Consider the following 8,924-nt stretch of genomic DNA (forward strand, 5'->3'; position numbering starts at 1 on the left):
TCGACACCATTGTTAAAGTGTGTACCGACCTCAAGAACTGCCGAGGTATTGGAGGAAGTATATAGTGAGATCTGCGAAAACCATCTCGGAGCAAGGTCACTAGCCAGGAAAGTAATCCGAGCCGGATTCTACTGGCCGACCTTGCAGAAAGATGCCACAGAATTTGTGAAAAAGTGTCAACCATGTCAAATGCATGCAAATTTCCACGTAGCTCCACCAGAAGAGCTCATCAGTATCACTTCTCCATGGCCCTTTGCAAAATGGGGAATGGATTTGTTAGGTCCTTTTCCCCAAGCGCCAGGACAAGTCAAATACCTGATCGTGGGAATAGATTACTTCACAAAGTGGATAGAAGTAGAACCATTGGCCACCATCACCGCCCAAAGAAGTCGGAGGTTCCTCTACAAAAATATCATCACAAGATATGGGATACCTTATTCCATTACCACAGATAATGGAACCCAATTCACCGATGCTACCTTCAGAAGCTTAGTAGCCAGCATGAAAATCAAACATCAGTTCACCTCGGTGGAGCACCCACAAGCCAATGGGCAAGCCGAGGCAGCCAACAAGGTCATACTGGCGGGGCTAAAGAAAAGATTGCAAGAAGCAAAAGGAGCTTGGGCTGAAGAGCTCCCCCAAGTGCTATGGGCTTACAGGACAACGCCCCAATCCGCCACTGGAGAAACGCCCTTCCGGCTAGTCTATGGCGTAGAAGCAATGATACCAATAGAAATCAATGAGCAAAGCCCAAGGGTAATTCTCCACGATGAGATCGGAAACATACAGGGGCACAAAGAGGAGCTCGACCTGCTCCCCGAAGTCCGAGAAGATGCCCAGATAAGAGAAGCAACATTGAAGCAAAGGATGACTACAAGGTACAACAAAAAAGTCATTCGAAGAACATTTGCCCCGGATGACTTGGTACTAATCAGAAACGACATTGGAGTCAACAAATCAGGAGAAGGAAAACTTGCCGCTAATTGGAAGGGACCATACAAAGTCAATGAAGTTTTAGGAAAAGGTTATTATAAAGTAACCGACCTAAACGGCACTGAGTTCCCAAGGTCGTGGCATGCTTGTAATATGAAAAGGTACTATAGTTAAAAGCGAACTCTACTCCCTGATGTACTCTTTTCCCAACTTCATGATTTTTTCCCAAAATCAAAGGGTTTTTTCTGGAGAAGGGTTTTTAACGAGGCATCATAGTAGAGGCTAAGGAAAAATAGGCTATTAAAACCTTTAGTAGCAAGAAGGTACCTCCCCAATTAATAAAGATCTTTTTCATCTACAATATCTCTTATAAAATCCTTTTTATTTTCTAAGTCTTTCTACGAAACGCGCCGACTTAAGCTCGACAAAACGTGAAAATCCCATGAACCGACCTAGATGGTCGTCAGGATAAAACGACGAGGTACAAGTCGGCGTAAAGAGGTTATATGAGTTGATCGTAAAAAACTCGGGAACAATCCGACTCATAAGTCGAAATGAGAACCGAGTAGAAAAACTCGGAAATACTTCGACCCGTAAATCGGAGTGAAGGACCGAGTAGAAGAAAAACGCATCGCAAAAATAACCTAAGTCATAAGAACTCACTGAAACAAAGTTGAGTATAAGGGATAATGAAAAGAGATTGAAAAACCTAGGAAAAAGTTTAAAGGCTGTCCTAAAAGTCCTTAAACAAAAGGCTCAGAAAAACAAACAAGCCAAAGGGAAAGGTTTTCAGGAAAAGATCAAGGGGACTTCGAAAAATCAAAAAAGCATAAGGTAATCTAAACCCTTATCCAAAAAAGGGTATTCATTTCGTTAACTTAAAAACCCTTATCAAAAAGGGTATTTTTTAAATATTTTGTTTACGGCCTTAAAAGGCCAAAGGAAATTGTTCAACCCACACCACTAACCAAAAAATAAATAAAAGAGTTTTAAAATGGGGAGCCCACAGGCCGGGCCCCCAAATAGCCACAAATCATTTTTTAGGAAGAAGAGTAGACGGATCACCACCACCGGAGTCAGGAGGAGTGCCACCAGAGACATCCATGGGAGATGAAGAGGAAATAGGAGGATCTACTGAAGAACTCGGAGCATCCTTTCCATGAGGAGGAGACTCAATGATCCTCTGCCCTCGAGTCTTTAACTCTGATTCAGAAACGATCACAGGGACAGGAGGATCAACTATGGCCCCATCAATAACAACTTTGTCAGGATGTAAAGGAGAAAGATCCAAGTCGGGAGCAATAACTCTGACTTGCTCCAGGAAGATCCTCCAAGACTCCTCGGCGCCATCAGCAATAGAGTCCTCCAACTCATCGTATGCCTTCCGAGAATTCAGTAGATCATTTTTCACAGACACAAGATCATTGAATAAACTTTGATAGCTGGCCTGCGCTGTTTTCCTCAAATCCATCTCCATGTTGCATTGGGCCTGCAAAACCTTCCCTTTCTCCCGGAGGGTATCTCTCTCCTCCTTCAGCTTGGCGATTTCCTTCTTCAACTCTCCCTCATGTTCTTGGTATGAACGAAGCCTTCCTTCCAGCTCCTCGACCCTCGAGGTCATCCCCAAAGAGCTGAGAGGAGCCTTCTCAAAAATATCCAAGAGTTTGTCGCAGACCCCCGCCGCCTTGAGACTCTCCTCAATCATAGTGGTAAGGTGGCTCCGAACGGACATATCATCCATGCTTATACGAGCATGGGGATAGATATTCTTTCGGACGAACGCAAGAGCATCCGCCTTAACCTCACCAGAAGAGCCAGACTCTAAGGTCTTGCGCTTCTTTGGATCAGGGGAGGGTCGGACGACGGAGGGCGGCTGAGAGGGAGCTGAAGAAGAAATCATAATGGGCTTGAAAATAGTCCCAACGTTCCGAGGAGGAGGAGGAGGAGAGATAACCCTGGCACCACCATCCCGGGCGCGAGACTTGGCTTTGGCCTCCTGAACTCTCTGGTAAGATTCCTGAGCATTCGTCTTCGCCATTTCTGAAAAAGAAAACGATAGCTAAGGAATTAAACAAGTCAGAAAGATCAGTTAACAAGTCGGGAATCTAACAAACAAGAGAAAGCTACCTAGCTGTGCTTGGATAAAGGTCGGAGACCCTTGGAGAAACTTTTTAGTATCCAAATATGGGGCCCTCCCCCACACTTCTCGGAGGAACCCCACAATGGCAGCCTCTACTTCATCCAGGTCATCCAGACCATATTTCTCACAAGGAGAAGCCTCCAGCCAGTATAAAGGAAAGCGAGGAGAGGAATTATCATCCAGAAAAAAGGGGTGGTGACCCTCTACAGCTTGCACTTTGAAAAAGTAATTTTTAAAGTCGTGGAAGGATTCGTCAAAAAGGGTGAAAATTCTCCGACCTTGTATGGCTCGGAAGGAAACCCATTGTTGTTTATTGTTTAGCCCACTGAAGGGTTTGGTCATATGAAAAAGATGGAAAAAGATTTTCAGAGAGGTCGGGAACTCCAGAGCATGGCTAATAAATTGATAAATTTTCAAGAAACCCCAAGAACTGGGGTGAAGCTGGGTAAGGGCAACCCGACAGTGCTGCAAAACAGACATCTCAAAATCTGAAAAAGGTAGAAAAACGCCCGGACGGGTGATCATGCACTCATACATAAAGAAGAAATGAGGGGCCGTTTCGTTGGCCCTCCCATGGCAAACTCGGTCCTCTGAACTTGGGATAAGCAATTCATACTTAGGCTCATCCTCATCCGAGGTACAGAGCCGGTAGTGAGTACGAAGATGAGTAATAAACTCAGCATCAACCAACGGCTCCTCCCCTAGGACAGTAACATCAACCCAATCTACGGAGGCCATTTTTTCCTAAAGGAGATGAGGAAACCTACAAAGGAAAAAAGAAAAAGAAAAAATCAAAATAAAGGTCTCTAGAGGGGAGAAAAAGGAACCAAGCAAAAGTCTACAAACCTACTTATCTACAAAGTAAAGGCATACGAAAGTTATGAAAGATAAAAAGAAACTAACCTCTTTTTGAAAATGAAGGTTTGAAGAAGCAGAAGTCTCCGAAACACGGGAATGCAGCTGATGAGCGGATAATTTGTATGCTTTTTGGCATTGTTTTTAGTATATTTTTAGTATGATCTAGTTAGTTTTTAGTATATTTTTATTAGTTTTTAGTTAAAATTCACTTTTCTGGACTTTACTATGAGTTTGTGTATTTTTCTGTGATTTCAGGTATTTTCTGGCTGAAATTGAGGGACCTGAGCAAAAATCTGATCCAGAGACTCAAAAGGACTGCAGATGCTGTTGGATTCTGACCTCCCTGCACTCGAAGTGGATTTTCTGGAGCTACAGAAGCCCAATTGGCGCGCTCTCAACGGCGTTGAAAAGTAGACATCCTGGGCTTTTCAGCAATATATAATAGTCCATACTTTGCCCAAGATTTGATGGCCCAAACCGGCGTTCAAAGTCACCTCAAGAAATTCCAGCGTTAAACGCCGGAACTGGCACCTAATTGGGAGTTAAACGCCCAAACTGGCACTAAAGCTGGCGTTTAACTCCAAGGAGAGTCTCTACACGAAAAAGCTTCATTGCTCAGCCCAAGCACACACCAAGTGGGCCCGGAAGTGGATTTTTATGTCATTTACTCATCTATGTACTAGTTTTCTATAAGTAGGACCTTTTACTATTGTATTTAGAGAGACTTTTGGGTAGCTACCTTCGTTTTATGCTATCTTAGACCTTTGGAGGCTGGCCATTCGGCCATGCCTAGACCTTGTTCTTATGTATTTTCAACGGTGGAGTTTCTACACACCATAGATTAAGGTGTGGAGCTCTGCTGTACCTCGAGTATTAATGCAATTACTATTGTTCTTCCATTCAATTCCGCTTGTTCTTTATCCAAGATATCACTTGTTCTTCAACATGATGGAGGTGATGATTGACGCCCATCACCATTCTCACCCATGAACAAGGTGACTGACAACCATTCTTGTTCTACAAGCATCTGAGGCTTAGTGAATATCTCTTGGATTCCTGATTGCACGATGCATGGTTGATCGCCTGACAACCGAGTGCTCGCCTGACAAACGAGCCAACCATTCCGTGAGATCAGAGTCTTCGTGGTACAGGCAAGAACTGATGGCAGCATTCAAGAGAATCTGGAAGGTCTAACCTTGTCTGTGGTGTTCTGAGTAGGATTCAATGACTGAATGACTGTGACGTGCTTCAAACTCCTAGCAGGCTAGGGCGTTAGTGACAGACGCAAAAGTATCAATGGATATTATTCCGGCCTGACCGAGAACCGACAGCTGAATTCCGCTATGCCGTGACAGGACATATGCAATCGCTTTCACTGAGAGGATGGGAGGTAGCCACTGACAATGGTGAAACCCTACACGAGCTTGCCATGGAAAGGAGTAAGAAGGATTGGATGAAGGCAGTAGGAAAGCAGAGAGACGGAAGGGAAGGCATCTTCATACACTTGTCTGAAGCTCTTACACCAATGATATGCATAAGTATCACTATCTTTATCTTTTATATTATTTTCGTTCATCATCATATATATTTGAGTTTGCCTGACTAAGATTTACAAGATGACCATAGCTTGCTTCAATGCTAACAATCTCCGTGGGATCGACCCTTACTCACGTAAGGTATTACTTGGACGACCCAGTGCACTTGCTGGTTAGTTGTGCGAAGTTGTGTATTGCCATGGTATTGAGCTACCACGTTTTTGGAGCCATTACCGGGGATTATGAGAGTTGTGAAAAAGTATTGTTCACAATTTCGCGCACCAAGTTTTTGGCGCCGTTGCCGGGGATTGTTCAAGTTTTGAGCAAGCTTTTGGTAACAATGCCTGGGATTGTTCTAGTTTGGACAACTGACGGTTCATCTTGTTGCTTAGATTAGGTATTTATTTTTTTCGAAATTCTTGAAGATGAATTCTAGAGTTTCATGATGATTTGTTGAAATCTGGCTGGCTGAGAAGCCATGTCTAATCTGATTGGACCAAGGTTTCAACTTATCACCACAAGAGCTTGTTGATTTTCATCAATTTTGCTTTTGGAGCAGTGATCCGCTAAGGCTTGGCTGACCTTTGGTCATGTCTAGTGTTTTGGACCGAAGCTTTCTTTGAAAGCTTGGCTGGCTGTGAAGCCATGTCTAATTCCTGGACCGGAGTCTTAGACTAGCATTGCACTGATTCCTGGAATTCTCATTAAGAATTTTGATACCTTTTTCCACTTAATTTTCGAAAAACACAAAAAAAAAATCAAAAAAATCATAAAAACCAAAAAAATATTTGCTGTTTCTTGCTTAAGTCTAGTGTCTCATCTTAAGTTTGGTGTCAATTGCATGCATTCATTCATGTGTCTTAAGGATCTTCAAGTAATTCTTGATGATTTCTTACTCTGATCTTTGAATTCTTTTGGCTTGAGTATTTATGTGTCTCATATAGTGTCAGTAGTACACAAACTGCTAAGTTTGGTGTCTTGCATGCATTGTTATTTGATTCTTGTTACATTTTGATTATTAAAAATCCAAAAATATTTTTAATTTGTGTCTTTTCAAGTCAATAATACAAAGAATTGAAGATTCAGAACATACTGCAGAGGAATTATACAGAAAAAGCTGAGCATTCAAAAATGCCCAGTGAAGAAGGCAGACTGGCGTTTAAACGCCAGCCAGGGTACCTGGTTGGGCGTTTAACGCCCAAAAAGGTAGCATTTTGGGTGTTAAACGCCAGAATGTATACCATTCTGGGCGTTTAACGCCAGGATGGTGCTAGGGGGAAGATTTTGTTTTCAAATCAATCTTTTTTCAAGTTTTCAAAGTTTTTCAAAACCAAATCTTTTTCAAATCATATCTTTTCAATCAAATGTTTTCAAAATCAATTTCTTTCCTTTTTCAAAGATACTTACTAACAATTAATGATTTGATTGAACATTTTTTGCCTTTTCTATTAAGGAAGGTTTTATGTTTGAATCATATCTTTTCTTGTTAGGCAAGTCATCAATTTTTTTTAAATCACATCTTTTCAAATTGTTTTCAAATCATATCCTTTAAAATTGTTTTCAAATCATATCTTCTCAATCACATCTTTTTAAAACCATAACTTTTCAATCAAATCTTTTTAATCACATTTTTTTAAATAGTTTTCAATCAAATCTTTTTAATTTCTAATTTCAAAATCTTTTTCAAAAATCACTTGATTTCTTTTTCACTTTTAATTTTCGAAAATTATCAATCAAATTTTCAAAATGTTTTCCAAATCTTTTAATTGAATTTTCGAAAATTCTCTTCCCTCCTTCCCACATCCTTCTACTTATGGAGTACCACTCCTTCTAAATGCACAATTCGAACCTTATCTAATTAAAGTTCGAATTCTTCTTCTCCTTCTTCTTACTATTTCTCTTTTCCTCTGACACTTCAAGGAATCTCTATACTGTGACATAGAGGATTCCACATTTTCTTTTTCTCTTCTCTTTCATATGAGCAGGAGCAGAGACAAAGGCATTTTTGTTGAAGCTGACCCTGAACCTGAGAAAACCTTGAAGAGAAAGCTAAGAGAAGCCAAGGCACAACTCTCTTTAGAGGACCTGACCGAATTCTTCAAGGAAGAAGAACACATGGCAGCCGAAAACAACAACAATGCCAACAATGCAAGGAAGGTGCTGGGTGACTTCACTGCACCTACTCCTGATTTCTATGGGAGAAGCATCTCTATCCCTGCCATTGGAGCAAACAACTTTGAGCTTAAGCCTCAATTAGTTTCTCTAATGCAACAGAATTGCAAATTCCATGGACTTCCAATGGAAGATCCTCATCAGTTCTTAGCTGAATTCTTGCAAATCTGTGACACAGTCAAGACAAATGGGGTTAACCCTGAGGTCTACAGACTGATGCTATTCCCTTTTGCTGTAAGAGACAGAGCTAGAATATGGTTGGATTCTCAACCTAAAGAAAGCCTGGACTCTTGGGAAAAGCTAGTCAATGCCTTCTTGGCAAAGTTCTTTCCACCACAAAGATGGAGTAAGCTTAGAGTGGAAGTCCAAACCTTCAGACAGAAGGATGGAGAATCCCTCTATGAAGCTTGGGAAAGATACAAACAATTAATCAGAAGATGTCCTTCAGACATGCTTTCTGAATGGAGCATCATAGGTATTTTCTATGATGGTCTCTCTGAACTATCCAAGATGTCTTTGGATAGCTCTGCTGGAGGATCTCTTCATCTGAAGAAGACGCCTGCAGAAGCTCAAGAATTGATTGAAATGGTTGCAAATAACCAATTCATGTACACTTCTGAAAGGAATCCTGTGAACAATGGGACTAGTCAGAAGAAAGGAGTTCTTGAGATTGACACTCTGAATGCCATATTGGCTCAGAACAAGATATTGACTCAACAAGTCAATTTGATTTCTCAAAGTCTGTCTGGAATGCAAAATGCACCAAACAGTACTAAGGATGCTTCATCTGAGGAAGAAGCTTATGATCCTGAGAACCCTTCAATGGAAGAGGTGAATTACCTAGGAGAACCCTATGGAAACACCTATAATTCTTTATGGAGAAATCACCCAAATTTCTCATGGAAGAATCAAGAGAGACCTCAACAAGGTTTCAATAACAATAATGGTGGAAGAAACAGGTTTAGCAATGGCAAGCCTTTTCCATCATCTTCTCAGCAACAGACAGAGAGTTCTAAGCAGAATACTTCTGACTTAGCAACAATGGTCTCTGATCTAATAAAGACCACTCAAAGTTTCATGAATGAAACAAGGTCCTCCATCAGAAATTTGGAAGGACAAGTGGGACAGCTGAGCAAGAAAATTACTGAACTCCCTCCTAGTACTCTTCCAAGTAATACAGAAGAAAATCCAAAAGGAGAGTGCAAAGCCATAAACATGGCCGAATATGGAGAGGAAAGAGAGGAGGAGGACGCCACTGAGAAAGACCTCAGTGGGCGTGTGCCAAT

The 8,924-nt window shown here is 41.4% G+C and overlaps 1 non-coding gene across 1 annotated transcript; it reads right to left on the reverse strand.

Moving 5' to 3' along the window:
• Window positions 1-7,986: 7,986 nt before the first annotated feature.
• On the reverse strand, window positions 7,987-8,094 carry LOC130952963 (small nucleolar RNA R71). Its single transcript, XR_009075137.1, has one exon. It is a non-coding gene; the product is annotated as a small nucleolar RNA R71 (small nucleolar RNA).
• Between the last annotated feature and the right edge of the window lie 830 nt (window positions 8,095-8,924).

The sequence above is a fragment of the Arachis stenosperma genome, chromosome 9 (assembly GCF_014773155.1).
Source record: "Arachis stenosperma cultivar V10309 chromosome 9, arast.V10309.gnm1.PFL2, whole genome shotgun sequence".
In the NCBI taxonomy this organism is placed as follows: Eukaryota; Viridiplantae; Streptophyta; class Magnoliopsida; order Fabales; family Fabaceae; genus Arachis; species Arachis stenosperma.